The sequence below is a fragment of the Myotis lucifugus genome, unplaced genomic scaffold (assembly GCF_000147115.1).
Source record: "Myotis lucifugus unplaced genomic scaffold, Myoluc2.0 scaffold_126, whole genome shotgun sequence".
Taxonomy (NCBI): Eukaryota; Metazoa; Chordata; class Mammalia; order Chiroptera; family Vespertilionidae; genus Myotis; species Myotis lucifugus.
Window position 1 is genome coordinate 943,540 of NW_005871174.1, and position 16,682 is coordinate 960,221.

Below are 16,682 nucleotides of genomic sequence, written 5' to 3' on the forward strand. Positions count from 1 at the left end.
TAAGTATACCTATTTTTACTTTATAAAATAAAATTTTGATCTGTAGACTAAAACATAAATGGACATTTTCAATTTGTTACATTTTAACAAACTCACAGTGAAGAAAAACACTAACATGAGAACAGGATTGGATTAAAAAAACAAAACAAAAAAAAGTCTGTCACTTATGACCCAGTACTTCATTTAGGGAGCGAGAGGAAAGTATGTTTACTCCTCACTGGCCAAGTTCCCAGAGAAGAAGTGAAAAGGCTGTTACTTTCTCTATATGATAGAAATATAAAACAGTCTGACCTGATAAATTCCAGGAAAAATGTTAGAGAAACCATAAAAACTCAATGGGTACAGTGATTCATATACAGTTTTAGCTAGAAGGGACTTCAAAGATTATGTAGCCTAACTCCCTTGATTTTAGTTTTGAGGAAAACAGGTTGAAAGCAGCTAAGCAACTTGCCTAAGGTCACAAAGAAAAGTCAGTGACTTTTAGCAGACTAGTTTCCTGATTCCTAGTTTAGTGTCTTTTTACTCAAGGGTACCTTCTTAGGATCTTTGTAGTATCCATTTCTCTATACTTGAATTACATCTTGACCTAATTAAGATTTACATTAATTAAAGGATCCTATGTGCCTTAAAGCAGGGATATTGGCAGGACATGGTTCTTCTTACTCTCTAACTTTGCCCTAATCCAATCTTTTGTGTCTCAGGGGAGAATGTTCTCAGTCAGAAAGCAAGAAGCCAGTTCTAACACCAGCTCTTTATCATTAGCCATGCAACCCAAGAATATTATCCCTTCTTTCTGTACCTGTTTGCTCATCTGCAAGAAAAAAGAAGGCAATAAATAACTACCTATCAATAATAACCATAAATGTAAATGGATTAAATGCTCCAATCAAAAGCCAAAGGGGAGCTGAATGGATAAGAATACAAGACATATAAATACTGTCTACAAGATTCACACAGACTGAAAGTGAAGGGATGGAAAAATATATTCCATGCAAGTGGAAACAAACAAACAAACAAAAGCGGGGGGTAGCAATAGTCATATCTTACAAAATAAACTTCAAAACAAAAGCTATAAAAAGAGACAAAGAAGGCCACTACATAATACTAAAAGGGATTGATCCAACAAGAAAATATAACCCTTATAAACATATATGAGCCCAATATAGAAGCACAAAGATATATTTAAAAAACTCTTGGTGGACTTTATGGGAAAGATAGATAGCAATACAGTCATAGTACAGAACTTTTAACACCCCCACTGACATCAATGGATAGATCCAGACCAAAAAATCAACAAGGAAACAGACACACTAGATCTGATGGCTTTAACTGATATATACAGAACATTTCATCCCAAAGGGGCAGAATATACATGGAATATACTCAAAGATAGACCACGTGTTAGTACACAAAGTAAGTCTTAACATATTCAAGACTGAAATCATATCAAGCATCTGCTCAAATAACAATGGCATGAAACTAGAAATCTACTAAAAACAAACTCCAAGACATTAAACAAACAGGGAGCCTAAATAGCATGTTATTAAAACAATGAATGGGTTACCAATGAGATCAAGAAAGAAATAAAAAAAACTTCCCAGAAACAAATGAAAATGAACATACAACTCAAAATCTATGGGACATAATGAAAGCAGTCCTGACAGGGAAGTACTGTAGCATTACAGGTCTACGTCAAAAAACAGGAAAAAGCTCAAATAAACAATCTAATCCTACAACGAAAAGAATTAGAAAGGGAACAACAAGAAAAGCCCAGAGGAAGTAGAAGAAAATAATAAAGGTCAGAGTGGAAAAATATATAAAGAACTCAACAGCAAGAAGACAAAAAATCCAATGAAAAAATGGGCAAAGGACCTGAATAGACACTTCTCCAAAGAGGATACACAGATGGCCAACAGATATATAAAAAAATGCCCAATGCCACTAATCATCTGAGAGATGCAAATTAAAGCTACAATGAGGTATCACTTCACACCTGCCAGAATGGCTCTATCAATAAATCAACAAACAAGTGCAGGTGAGGATGTGGAGATAAGGGAACCCTGGTACACTGATTGTGGAAATGCAGACTGGTGCAGCCATTGTGGAAAATAGTATGGAGTTTCCTCAAAAAAATTAACCAGTTAACTGCCACGATATTTTGAATTTAATTTAAAAAGGTCTATCGCTTGCGTCTATAGATGCGTATGGCATACAAATGGTTAAAAATGGAACTGTCTTTGGACCCAGCGATCCCACTTCTGGGAATATATCTTAAAAATCCTGAAAAACCAATCAGAAAGAATATATGCATCCCTATGTTCACAGCAGCATTATTTACAATAGCTAAGATCTGGAAAAAGACCTAGTGCCCATTAGTAGATGAGTGGATTAAAAAAGCTGTGATACATTTAAACCATGGAATACTATCTGCCTGTAAAAAAGAATAATCTCCTACCCTTTGTGACAGCGTAGATGGACCTGGAGATTATTATGCTAAGTGAAATAAGCCAGACAAAGACAAATACCAAATGACCTCATTTATATGTGGAATTTAATGAAGAAAAAGAAACTGACAAACAAAATAGGTCCAGAGGCATGAATACATGGAACAGACTTGACAGATCTCAGAGGAGGGTGAGGGGCACAAGAAGAGAGTAACCAAAGAACATATATGCATATATGCGTAGCTCATGGACACAGATAACAGTGTGGTGAAGGCCTGGGGTGGGGCAGGGATTGGGTAAAGGGGGAAAAGAGAGGGTATGGGAGATATCCGTAATACTATCAACAACAAAAAAACATTAAAAAAAGAAAACATAAAGTCATTACTTAAAATTTTTTTTCTTTCTTTTTTGTTTTGTTTTTTTATGTTTCTATTGATTTTAGAGAGAGAGGAAGGGATAGGGAGATAGAAACATCAATGAGAGAGAAACGCTGATTGGCTGTCTCCTGTAAACCCCCTACTAGGGATCAAGGCCACAACCTTGGCATGTACCCTGAGCGGGAATCCAACCAGTGACTTCTCAGTACATGGGAGGACACTCAATCAACTGAGTCACACTGGCCAAAGAAAAATTTATTACTTTTTAAAATAGACTTGCTTTAAAAGAAATTGCCTTGCTTCCCCACCATTTCTGCCACAAAATTAAGCATACGCTGCATGTCAGCCAGAACATCTACTCCTCTAATTCAGTGATTTGTTTAGAAGTAGTCATGCTTTGACTAAAGTAGGCCCATTTAGATCTCTTTTTCAGGGATTGATAGACAAGGCCTCCGGAGAATACCAGTTGCAAAGATAATAAAAATCTAAAGCTATTGATGAAGAGTACTTTTCTTAACACACATAGACAGAAAACAAAGCTAACCCAAAAAGAAGCAAAGATGAGACTTAAGAGAAAACGATCACTAAGGACACAAATAGATCATCTAAATCCAATCATGCTTAAAGCAAATATACTCTATAACCCTAAACTTTTTAGTCAAAACGCCAATCAATTCCTTTTGGCTTGAGTTACTCTGACTTAAGATTTCTCTTATCACATTATATTATCAAAAAATAAATGGAATTCTGGGATTTTGCCCCTTAGCTAGCAGTAGCAGGTAGTCTGAGGTGGCAATCCCCTCCTCCAATGGTATGTTGTCAATAAAAACCATGTGGGGACCAAGTCAAGAATTCCACTCCTATCCAGCAGGGTAAGGCAGTGTACCACTCTACCCCAGTAAGAGAGTAAAGTAAAAGTAGGAGGATCTTGGAGAGAACTGGAGAAAAAAAAATCTTTAAGTCTGCATGAAAAGTCCTGGGTAGAACCGATCCACACATTTAGGTGACTAAATTAATATGCAAAAGATTTGAGGAGTAAACTATTATCATGAATCCCAGGTTTTCAGAGTGGCTTTTCAGGTAGTACACTAAGAAAATCAGAATAACACTGGAAAGGCTCTGAAAGTAAGTTATCATTGAAACCACAGCCTACAAAAGTGGGCCAGAATCTTTAGCAAGAGTACTTGCTAAAATTAAGACTTACATACTGGTAGGGTACAGGTTCTCATAATAGCCCAAATGTCCAGGGTATAATTTTTTTTTAATTATTCACATACTGAATAAAAAAAGACAGTACATATATGGCAACACTGAGATGATTCAAATGTTGAAAAAAAGTGACCTGGATTTTAAAGCAATCATCATAAAAATATGTCAACAAACAATTATAAATATTCTTTAACATCAGCAAGTAATCCTATCTAATAATAGACAAACATGGTAATTGACCGTACCTTCACTACGGTTGATTAGCTAATCAGTACAATATGCAAATTAACCGCCAACAAAGATGGCGGTTAATTTGCATACATAGGCTCCAAGCGGCAGAGGGAAGACTGAAGGCGAGCTGGAGCAGCGAAGACAGAAGACTGAAGGCGGCTCCAGCCGGAGCGAAGGCCTGGGTCCCGGGTGCTGGAGGAAAACCTGTGCCGGCAGCCAGGAGAAGGGAAGGCCTATTGCACGAATCTCTTCGTGGAACAGGCCTCTAGTAGAAGATATAAAAGCCAAACAAGAAATTGGAGAATTGAAAAATATAATAACTAAAGTAAAAAGCTCACTAGGTGGGCTCAATAGTAGATTGAAGGTAACAGACAAAAAAAATCACTAAACTTGAAGACAGGTAAATAAAACTTAACCAATCTGAACAAAAAAAACCAAATAGACAGAAAAATTAGTAAAGCACAGACATCTATAGAATATTAACAAAAGATCTGACATTTGTGTCACTGAAGTCCCAACAGGAAAACAGAAAGAGTATGTGTCTTAAAAAATGCTTGAAAAAATAAAGGCTAACTACCAAATTTTGGCAACAGGCATAAACCTACAGATTCAAGAAGCTAAGCAAATCCCAAAAAGGATATATACAATGACATCCAAAGAAAGCCAAGATGCATTAAATCAAAGTTGTGAAACTATAGACAAAGAAAACATTTTTGAAAGCTACTAAGAGAAATTACATATTTCTCAATAGAAATTACAAAAGCCAGAAAAGTAGTATAACATTTTAAATGCTGAAAGCAAAGAACTGTCAATCTCAAATTCTATACTCAGTGGAAATATTCATCAAGAATTAAAGGGAAACAGACATTCTCAAACAAAAACACTAAGACAAATCAGCAGTCGAAATTTTAAAGAATGGCTAAAAGAAGTTCTCAAAACTAGGAAGAAATGATAACTGAAGGAGGTTTGCTTGTAACTTTCGAAAGAAAGAAGATAAAACAAATAATGTTCTCCTTATGAATTTTAATGTGATCATCTGATGTATTCAATGTACAGGAACAAGACAATTATAATTTTTAAATTGGGAAAGTAAAAAAACCTGAATAGAAGTGATTTCTATATGTCACCTGGAGTGGTAAAATGTTAATAGGAACAGTCTCTAATAATTCACACATGCATATTATAATACCCAAAGAAACCACCAAAAGAAAACTGGTGACATACTAAAAAACATCTATCCTATCTAATAATAGAGAAACATGGTAATTAGCCGTACCTCCACTACCCTTCCCATTGCCTAATCAGGGCGATATGCAAATTAACTGCCAACCAAGATGGTGGCCGGCAGCCAGGCAGCTTGAAGCGAACAGGAGGCTTGCTTGCTTCAGTGACGGAGGAAGCCAACTTTGCCCGCCTGCCTTGCCGGCCTCTGAGCTTGCAGTTTAAGAAACATTGTTACAAATATAGAAGCTAAACAAAACCCCAGAAACCTGCTTTCAGCCAGCCGGGCTTCAGCCAGCAGGACCGCAACATTGTTTCAATTATACAACAAATGCAGATCCCTGCTTTCAGCCAGCTGGGATCTCAGAGCTGGAGTGAGCAGGACCGCAACAGTGTTACAATTATAGAACCCAAACAAACCAGATACCTGCTTTCAGCAGCCGAGGCATCAGAGCTGGAGCCAAGCCTCAGAGCTAAAGCTGGCCCAGAATAAAAAAGAAAAAAAGGAGCGGTTGGGAGCTTCAGTCAACCGCCAGCCTGAAAACGGCCCTCAGCCCCTCACCCAGACTGGCCAGGCACCCCAGTGGGGACCCGCACCCTGAAGGGGGTGTGACCAGCTGCAAACAGCCATAATCCCCTCATCCAGGCTGACCAGGCACCCCAGTGGGGACCCCCACCTGGAAGGGGGTGTGACCAGCTGCAAACAGCCATCATCCCCTCATCCAGGCTGGCCAGGCACCCCAGTGGGGACCCCCACCCTGAAGAGGGTGTGACCAGCTGCAAACAGCCATCATCCTCTCATCCAGGCTGTCCAGACACCCCAGTGGGGACCCTCACCCTGATCCAGAACACCCTTCAGTGCAAACCAGCCGGCCCCCAACCGTGCACCAGGCCTCTATCCTATATAGTAAAAGGGTAATATGCCTCCCAGCACTGGAATCAGCGGAGTAGAGAGGCCTCCCGGCACCGGGATCAGCGTGACAGAGGGCAGCGACCAAACCCCCTGATCGCCCTGCGGCTCTGTGTGTGACAGGGGGCGGGGCCACAACCTCCCTATCCGCCCTGCTCTGTTCGTGACAGGGGAAGGCGCCCCAACCCACTGATCAGCCCTGCTCTGTGCCTGATAGGGGGGAGCTCCCCAACCCCCTGATCGCCCTGCGGCTGTGTGTGTGACAGGGTGCGGCGCCCTAACCCCCTGATCGGCCCTGCTCTGTGTGTGACATGGTGCGGTGCCCCAACCCCGCCCGCCCCCACGGGCCCTGCTCTGTGTGTGACGGGGTAGAGCCATAACCTCCCATCGGCCCTGCCCTGAGTGTGACAGTGGCGGCGCCCTAACCCCCTGATTGGCCCTGCTCTGTGGGTGATAGAGGGCAGTGCCCTAACCCCCTGATCCGCCCTGCTCTGTGTGTGTGACAGGGGGCGGTGCCCCAACTCCCCTATCGGCCCTACTCTGTGAGTGACAGGGGGGAGCTCCTCAACCCCCTGATCGGCCCTGCTCTGTGGGTGATAGAGGGCGGCGCCCCAACCCCCTGATCCCGCCCTGCTGTGTGTGTGACAGGGGGCGGTGCCCCAACTCCCCTATCGGCCCTACTCTGTGAGTGACAGGGGGGAGCTCCTCAACCCCCTGATCAGCCCTGCTCTGTGGGTGATAGAGGGCGGCGCCCCAACCCCCTGATCCGCCCTGCTGTGTGTGTGACAGGGGGCGGTGCCCCAACTCCCCTATCAGCCCTACTCTGTGAGTGACAGGGGGGAGCTCCTCAACCCCTTTATCGGCCCTGCTCTGTGCCTGATAGGGGGGAGCTCCCCAACCCCTGATGGCCCTGCTCTGTGAGTGACAGGGGGGAGCTCCTCAACCCCCTAATCGGCCCTGCTCTGTGCGTGACAGGTTACGGAGCCCCCAACCCCCCTGATGGGCCCTGCTCTGAGAGTGACGGGGCAGTGCCCCAACCCCCTGATCGGCCCTGCTCTGTGCGTGACAGGGGGTGGCGCCGCAACCTCCCTATCGACCCTGCCTTGAGTGTGACAGGGGGCGGTGCCCCAACCCCCCAATTGGCCCTACCCTGAGCGTGACTGAGGGTGGCATCGCAACCTCCCGATCCGCCCTGCTCTGTGCATGACAGGGGGCGGCGCCCCAACTCCCCAATCGGCCCTGCTCTGAGCCCGACCAGGGGCGGCACCTAGGGATTGGGCCTGCCCTCTGCCACCCGGGAGCAGGCCTAAGCCAGCAGGTCATTATCTCCTGAGGGGTCCCAGACTGCGAGAGGGCACAGGATGGGCTGAGGGATCCCCTCTCCCCCCCGAGTGCACAAATTTTTGTGCACCAGGCCTCTAGTCCTATATAATAAAAGGCTAATATGCAAATCAACTGAACTGCAGAATGACCGGTCACTATGACAGATACTGACCACCAGGGAGCAGATGCTCAATGCAGGAGCTGCCCCCTAGTGGTCAGTGAGCTTCCACAGGGGGAGCGCCGCTCAGCCAGAAGCCGGGCTCATGGCTGGCGAGCGTAGTGGCAGTGGCGGCAGCCTCTCCCACCTCCACAGCAGTGCTAAGGATGTCTAACTGCCTAAGCCAGTGGTCGGCAAACCACGGCTTGCGAGCCACATGCGGCTCTTTGGCCCCTTGAGTGTGGCTCTTCCACAAAATACCACGTGCAGGTGTGCACGTACAGTGCGATTGAAACTTTGTGGCCCATGCGCAGAAGTCGGTTTTCAGAAAGGAGATAGACGAAACAAGTATACAAGACGAGTGTGGATGGGAGAGTTGGAAGGGGTCGACCTCAGCGAACGTACCTCAATCAGATTGAGAACGTTTTTAGCAAAGGCCAGCTTAGGAGTACCCTAATTAAGTTAATAACAATGTACCTACCTATATAGTTTAAGTGTAAAAAATTTGGCTCTCAAAAGAAATTTCAATCGTTGTACTGTTGATATTTGGCTCTGTTGACTATTGAGTTAGCTGACCACTGGCCCAAGCCGTCAGTTGGACATCCCCCAAAGGCTTCCGGACTGCAAGAGGGCACGGGCTGGGCTGAGGGCCCCCCCTCCAAGTGCACGAATTTTGTGCACCAGGCCTCTATTCTATAATAATAAAAGGGTAATATGCTAATTAGACTGGACATCCTTCCTGACGAAGCCAGGGCCAGAGAGAAGCCAGCCTGGGTCCCAGGTGCCTGTGGGTGGCCCGAGGGAAGCCGGCCGGGGTCCTGGGTGCCTGCGGGCGGCCAGGGGAAGGAAGCATCCTGAGTCCCTAGTGCCTGCAGGCGGCTGAAGGAGAGAAGCGGCCCAGGTCCCGGGTGCCTGCCGGCAGCTGGAGGAGGGAAGCCTGGGTCCCAGGTGCTAGAGGGACCCGGGCTGCCGGAGGGAAGCTGATGCCGGCAGCTGGGGGAAGGAAGGCCTACTCTTGCATGAATTTTCATGCATCGGGCCTCTAGTTATATAATAAAATGACAAAGGAATGATATAAAGGAGAGAACTACCTAATAGTAAAGACACTGGATTTCATTATTGAGGAAGTAGTTGCGAAGGCTGTAGAATTCCTAGGTCATCTAATGTACAGAAGGCCTCTCTCTGGAATTTCACACTACAGATGAAGGTAATGGCCTCTCAACCTCTTAAAATTGCTTTACTCTGAAAATACACTTTCTTGAAAACATGTTAAGAATTTTAAATTTAAATGCATGTTCCTGGGTATATTTCAATAGATAAGAAATATTAACTATATATTTAAATTTACACTCAATACAATACACAAGCTTCTTTTATCATTCACTAAAAATTAAAGTTTCTTGGTTATTACTTAAATACATTTCAGTAATGTCTCATTTTTTTCTCATATTGTTCAGCCAGTCTCCACAAATATTAACATAAAAGAATGAAACAATTAAAATGGCAGAAATGTATTAAATAACATTAAAGTGAAATTTGCATTTGGTGTCTTAAATGGATTTCTTATACATTGAAACATACCCAGGAACATGCATTTCAATTTAAAAATTCTTAACATGTTTTCAAGAAAATGTATTCTGATTTTACAACCTTAATTTAAAATACTTTAATATAGGCCTAACCAATGGACACAGTCAACAGGGGGGTGAGGGCATGAGTGAAGGTATGGGGGGTAATGTGGGGATAAGGACACATATGTAATAACTTAATCAATAAAAAAATTTTAAAAATATTAAATAATAAAAATTAAAAATTACTTTACATTTTATGGTATGTTAATACAATGTTTTTAATAATTTTTGCAAACCCTGGTTATTATCATTCTGAAGGAATCATCCAGGTTACACTCAATTCAGAATATGGTGCTCTTAGTTCTCATGACAAATTTTTATAACAGTATGTAATAATCATATTTGCAAGCACATTCCTCCTACAAAAGTGATATTCCATGAAATACTATGAAAACATACATGGGAAGGGGCAGCAGTAGCCTACAACAGTCAGATCAGATATAAATGATAATTCAGTTTTAAGTACACAAAAGTATATCTACTTGATATAACTTGTTTGAAAACTATAGGTCAAGTTAATTTGAAAAACATGTCATTTTTAAACCCATAAAATATTACTTATATATGTACCACAAATAATTTTAAACCAATAACGTGTCACAAAAACTTGCTCATCTTAGCAGAATTACAAAAGCTTATGAGAAAGAAGCTAAAACTAATTCCTCCACATTGCAATAAAGTTACATAAAATACAGTTCCTTCCTCCTCAGTTTGATTTCCATCCCTCAAACCTCATTTTACTCCTATAGGAAACTTGTGAAGAATTCTACTTACTGATCAATACTGGGTGGGGCAAAGGGAGATTTATAGTTGTTCATATAGAAAAAGTTATGATTATTACAATAGTTTTAACTGTTTCACCTAGTCACAACTGTAAACCTACCTTTGCCCCACCCTGTATAAATGATCACATTTCTATTTTCAACTGTACAGTGTCTTAGAAGCATTCTAAAGGGATTCTTATTAAAATGCATTGTATATAATTTAAACACTTTGTCAATGTGGAATCAATTTTTTCAGCCCAATCATATCTACATTTGTTATTGCTAAAATTACTATTGGTAAAAAAGGTATCTCAAACAAAAATATAATTAAAAATTATATCTATTTTAATAGGTAGCATGTACAAATCTCAGGCTCTCACATGCTTCCAACACAGAAACACATTTCACAACCAAAAATATCTAGAATGATTAAGCTAAGATGGGATATTAAAGGTGATGGAGAGGAGAGGGGAGGAGAAGGAAGAAAAAGAGAAAGATTATGAATAAGAAAACCTAAGTCGCTGGTTTGCTATAAGATACATAGCAAATTTTTAAAGTGTTTCAGTTGTTTTTTCTAAAATAGTGATTGGTTCTAATTTTAACTCAAAGTTGACATTACGTCCATTTTGAATCCAATAAACAACTTTAGTTTGTATGCTTGTGATTGTATGCTTTTCTCCCTTCATTATCCTAGTTCAACAGTTCTCAAAATGTGATCTAAGGGCTCCTGAAAGTCCCAATATTCTTGTATAATTGCATAATGTCCATCTTCCCCTACATATTTTAAATTTAATCACTATTAAATATTTTGATCATTATTATATGATTGGGCCTAGCACCAAGAATATAGAAGGTGCTAGTAAATATTTGTTGAATGAATGGAGAAAGAGCTGCTCAAAGTTGACATACTGAGTGAAAAGTAATACCCATGAGGAAAAGTAGAAAAAAAATCATACTAACTCTACTAAAGCTATTTGGTACAGGAATGAGTACAACATACTTTAAGAAAAAGTCACAATTTCTGTGTGTATATTATGTAAATCAGGCAGCAAAATGAGGCTCACATTGCATGAATGTAATTTCTAAAAACAATGTTAAAAATCAATGTTTTATATGTTTAAAGAATTAAGACTAATTTATTTGGAAAAATATACTTCATTCCCCATTGATGAAGCATTAAATGACTGAATATTTAATAAAACAAAACTACATTTTAATCACAATTTAGAATTGGTAGTTTTGAAATATGACTTGTTATTGTATCACAATATATAAGTCACATACTACAAAATGAAGAACCAACTTTTCCCCTGGTATAAACAGCACCCCAAAAGAAGACAAATAGTCAAAGATTTTTAGCTATTTTGTTCTTTACTACCAAATAAAATAAAGTTTATAAAATGATGTTCCATTATGGGTGGGGTTAGATAAAAACCTACAGAGAACCAGTTAATACCCATAACTAGTTTCCTTATTTCTATTCACATTAACACAAGAACTACAGGTTAGACAGGTTGAACCACAAAAACCATAGTTAGAGGAAAACAGGTAGGCTATCACTGTAGATCTACGAATGTCGCTAAGGCATTATGTATCAAGGAAACACAATAATAAATAGTTGAGTCCCCCCTCTCCCCCCAGGTTAACAACTAGCAATAGTGTTTGTCATGATATTGAATGTAACCAAACAGCAGTTTTGTTCCCACATACTATTTAATACTGTCTAATAGGTTGGCTTTTCCCCAAACACACAAAATAAGTAAAAATTCATCAAAAGAAAAATATAAGAACAATTACAGACCCAAGTATCTTAGTAATTCAAATATGAATTGTACATGGATTACTTTTGCCATTGTCTAGAGAACTCTGGGATTAAAAAATGTGAAATATTGGAGTTGCTTTCCCTCAATATTTTATTTAGAAAAATATGACCAAGTAATTAATAGAAAAAGAATTCAGAATGGTACAATTAACAAATGAAAATATACCAACTCTCTGTTATAATCAGGGAGATGCAAATAAAATAATGAGATACTTTTCATGCCAAAATAAACTACTTCTCTCCTAGGAATTTATCCAAAAATAATGGAAGCATAAATTCATTAAAAAAGAAATCCAAAATTTAAAAAACCCAAACCTTGCCGAAACCGGTTTGGCTCAGTGGATAGAGCGTCGGCCTGCGGACTGAGGGGTACCAGGTTCGATTCCGGTCAGGGGCATGTACCTGGGTTGCGGGCACATCCCCAGTAGGAGATGTGCAGGAGGCAGCTGATCGATGTTTCTCTCTCATCGATGTTTCTGGCTCTCTATCTCTCTCCCTTCCTCTCTGTAAAAAATCAATAAAATATATTTTAAAAATAAATAAATAAATAAATAAATAAATAAAAATAAAATAAAAAAACCCAAACCTGTCAACATGAATATTCATGGAAGCTTTATTTGTAATACATAAAAAACCTGGCAACAACCCAAATATCCACTAACAGGCAAATGGATAAACAAATTACGGTTTATCCATACGATGGATTATTACTCAACAATAATAAGGAACAAACTATTGATCCGTCCAACAGCATGGTGGAATCTCAAAACCACTAGGTAGAGTGAAAGAAGCTATGCTGCAAAAAAAAAAAAAAAAAGTATGTACAGTAAGATTATTTCCATATAAAACTGCAGAAAATACAAATGAATCTATAGTTACAGAGAGCAGAAATCAGTTGCCTGAGAATTGGGGATAAGGAGGTAATAGCAAGAGGATGAGATTACAAAGAGGCACAAAAAGACTTTGGGGATAAGAGATGTTCACTATGTTGACTGCAGTGATGGTTTCACAGATGTGGAGGTATGTCAAAACTTAAACTGTGTATTTTAAATATGTGCAGTTTATTGTATGTCAATTATATTTTAATAAAGGTGTTTTTTTTTAAGAAAAAGCCTTAATTCCTTTATTTTCTTACTGTACACATGATTATATTTTTCCTTTTATTAAATTCAAGGTTGGCCCAGCCAGTGTGGCTCAGTGGTTGAGCACCAACCTATGAACCAGGAGATCATGGTTCGATTCCCGGTAAGGGCACGTGCTCGGGTTGTGGGCTCGATCCACAGTGGGGGTGTGCAGGAGGCAGCTGATCAATGATTCTCGCAATTGATGTTTCTATCTCTCTCTTCTTCTCCCTTCCTCTCTGAAATCAATAAACATATATATAAAAAAATTTCAAGGTTGTTCATGAAAAATCATATTCTACTAGTCAGAATATCAGGGTTCCGGTCCCAGTTCCCTTACTTAGACAAATCGCTTAACCTCTCTGGACGTCATTTTTTCATCTGTAAAATGAGATTAGACTAAATTGATACATACCTATCTCAATTAATATTTTATGGATCTATAACTAGTAACCTCAGCTCTTTATTACATTATGCTGTTCCCAGAATTCAATAGTAAATCAAATTACATTCTGTGATGGGAACAATGTTTATTACAAAAATTCAACAATAAACCCCTATAATTGTTTAATATATTAAAATATAAAATATACAGTGAAATAAGCATTGGGTTGGATTTAGAAAGACCTAGTTTCAAAATCCAGTTGGGCTAACTTGCTATGTAACATGATCAAGTAATTTTACTTCTCTATGCCTTATTTACTTCTCACTCTTCTTTTTACATGTAAATAAAGAAAATAAACCAATATATCTTAGGGCTATTGTGAGGATTAGTAAAATAAAAAGATTGAGGTGTTCAGCAGATTCCTGTCATATTAACAAGTGTTCAATAACTAGTAATTAAAATATTGATGATAAAATAGTGCTTTAAATTATAATACTGCCTAGCCGGTTTGGCTCAATGGATAGAGTACTGGCCTGCGGACTGAAGGGTCCCAGGTTTGATTTCAGTCAAGGACACAAGCCCAGGTTTCGGGCTTGATCCCCAGTAGGGGGTGTGCAGGAAGCAGCCAATCAGTGATTCTCTCTCATCACTGATGTTTCTATCTCTTTCTCCCTGTCCCTTCCTATCTGAAATCAATAAAAGTATATTAAAAAAATAAATTATAAAACTATTTGCATACTTTAGACATTTTTGTAATATATAATGTAGGTAACATTATTAATATAAATTAAAACAATCACCACTCTAAAAGTATCTCTCTCTATAAACTGTAATAGACAAGAATTTCATTGTTCATCGTGAATGGGGAAGTTAGGTAAGAATATTTCCTAAATGTCCATGAAGTATAAGCCACATACAATAATAAATGCTTTATTTCATTTAATTTACACAAGTTAACCAGGAGGCAGAGGAGAGAATCGGGTGCTGGAAGGCAGGGTGAGAGACATTGCTATTTTTATATAAGGTAATGAAGAAAATGCTCTTATCACATAAAGAAACCTTTTGACAGGGACGTTAGTATATTTTAATTCATAAAACACTTTTTACACAAAATATAACTGTCATTAGCCAAAGATTTCCCTGACTAAACTAATAAAGAAATCATTCCTTTAAATTGGCATATAAAGAGAATATAAAATATTTCAAACACCATGCTGCAAATTACATATAATTCCCCCAAAGAAAAGATTCAGTAACTACTAAAGAGAAAAAGTTTCAACTGAAACTAGAATACCTCATGAATAACTATACACTTGAGAGCTTTCATTTGCTTTCCCCTATAGCTCTTGGAGTTAAATTATCTTTCATCATAAGAGAAAAACACACATACACATGACTGACTAGGAAACTTTAAAGTGGTAAAACTTTCTGAATGAAAAATAGCAAGTTTTCATTAATTTTTCCTGCCTGCATGCATTTAGTTCCCATTATCTCACTCTCCTTGAACATCTTTTCTTCTTAATAAAATTCTACCTATCCCTTAAGCCAGTTTAAATTTCGCCTGCTCTCTAAAGCTTATCTTAAAGTGATCACTCTCCTCCTTTGAAGTCCTATATAGCAACTGCCTGTACAATTCACTTAAAAACTGTGTGTGACCTCAAGCCATCCCTTCCATTGCAGTTCTGAAATATAATTTGAAGCCTGAGCTGGTAACTTCTCATGATTGTCTTAGCAACTGAATTTCGTTTCTAGAGTGCCACTGTCAATTCAGTAGTCACTAACCACATGTGGCAATATACATTAAATTTAACTTAAAAGTCAGTCCCTCAGTTGTACTACCCCAATTCACATGTGGCTAGTGACTATCATATTGGATAGTTACCAAAAACATATATCACATTTCTATCATCTCAGGATGCATTACTGAACAAAGCTGTTTGAAAGCATAATTGCCATGTCTAATTTTTTTTGCATATACAATAGTTTTTAACATAATAACTGAATATGGTAGGCACTTCAATATTTAATTTCATAAAGACAAATTACTGTAGTGGCAGAGATGGTCCTACAAACATGTTTTATTTTGTTAATAATCTGTTAATAATTAGAACACTTATTTTAAAATTTAGAACATATCTCCCAATAAAACGCAACAAGGGCCCACGTAGAAACAAATGACTACAGCTGAGAAGTGGGTGCCACCAGATGCTTTTACATCTGCTTACCCATCAATGCCAATGCCACAATATATTTATGGCCATTACACTCACCTCCTTCATTAATTTATGTTATGTTACTGGCCTAGACCCTTGAAGGCATGTTGTGACCTCTCCTCTATGCTCTATGGATGACTAAAATTTATTTTATTAATATTTTTATTTGATTTTGAGAGAGAGAAACATCAATTTTTTGTTCCACTTATTTATGCATTCATTGGTTGCTTCTTGTATGTGCCTTGACAAGGGATGGAACTGCAACCTTGGAGTACTGGGATGATGCTCTAACCAACTGAGCTACCCAGCCAGGGCTAAAAAGTTTTTATTAAGTAATATAAGGATTAATTTTGATCAGTTTTCTTTATATTTTTATTGATTTCAGAGAGGAAAGGAATGGGAGAGACAGAAATATCAATGATGAGAATCATCCATTGGCTGCCTTCTGCATGCCCCACACTGGGGGATCAAGCCTGCAATCTGGGAATGATCCCTTACTGGGCATTGACTGTGACCTCCTGGATCATAGTTGGACGCTCAACCACTGAGCAACACCGACCAGGCATTGGTCAGTGGCCAGGCATTGATCACTTTTCTAAAGCTGTAAGTAGTATACTTAGAATTATACGGCTCCATTTTGATATAGAATCCTTTCAACAATGCAAGCCCCTAAGTAAACTGCTCTTTTTATATAAATGAAAGGGTTTGGTGTTTTTGTGTGTGTGTGTGGTGTTTTTTTTTAAGAGAGAGACAGAAAGGGAGAGAGAGATAGATACACTGATGAGAGAAAACTATCATACATCGGCTGCCTCCTGCATGCCCCCTACTAGGGATCAAGCCTGCAACCTGGGCATGTGCCCTGACAAGGAATCAA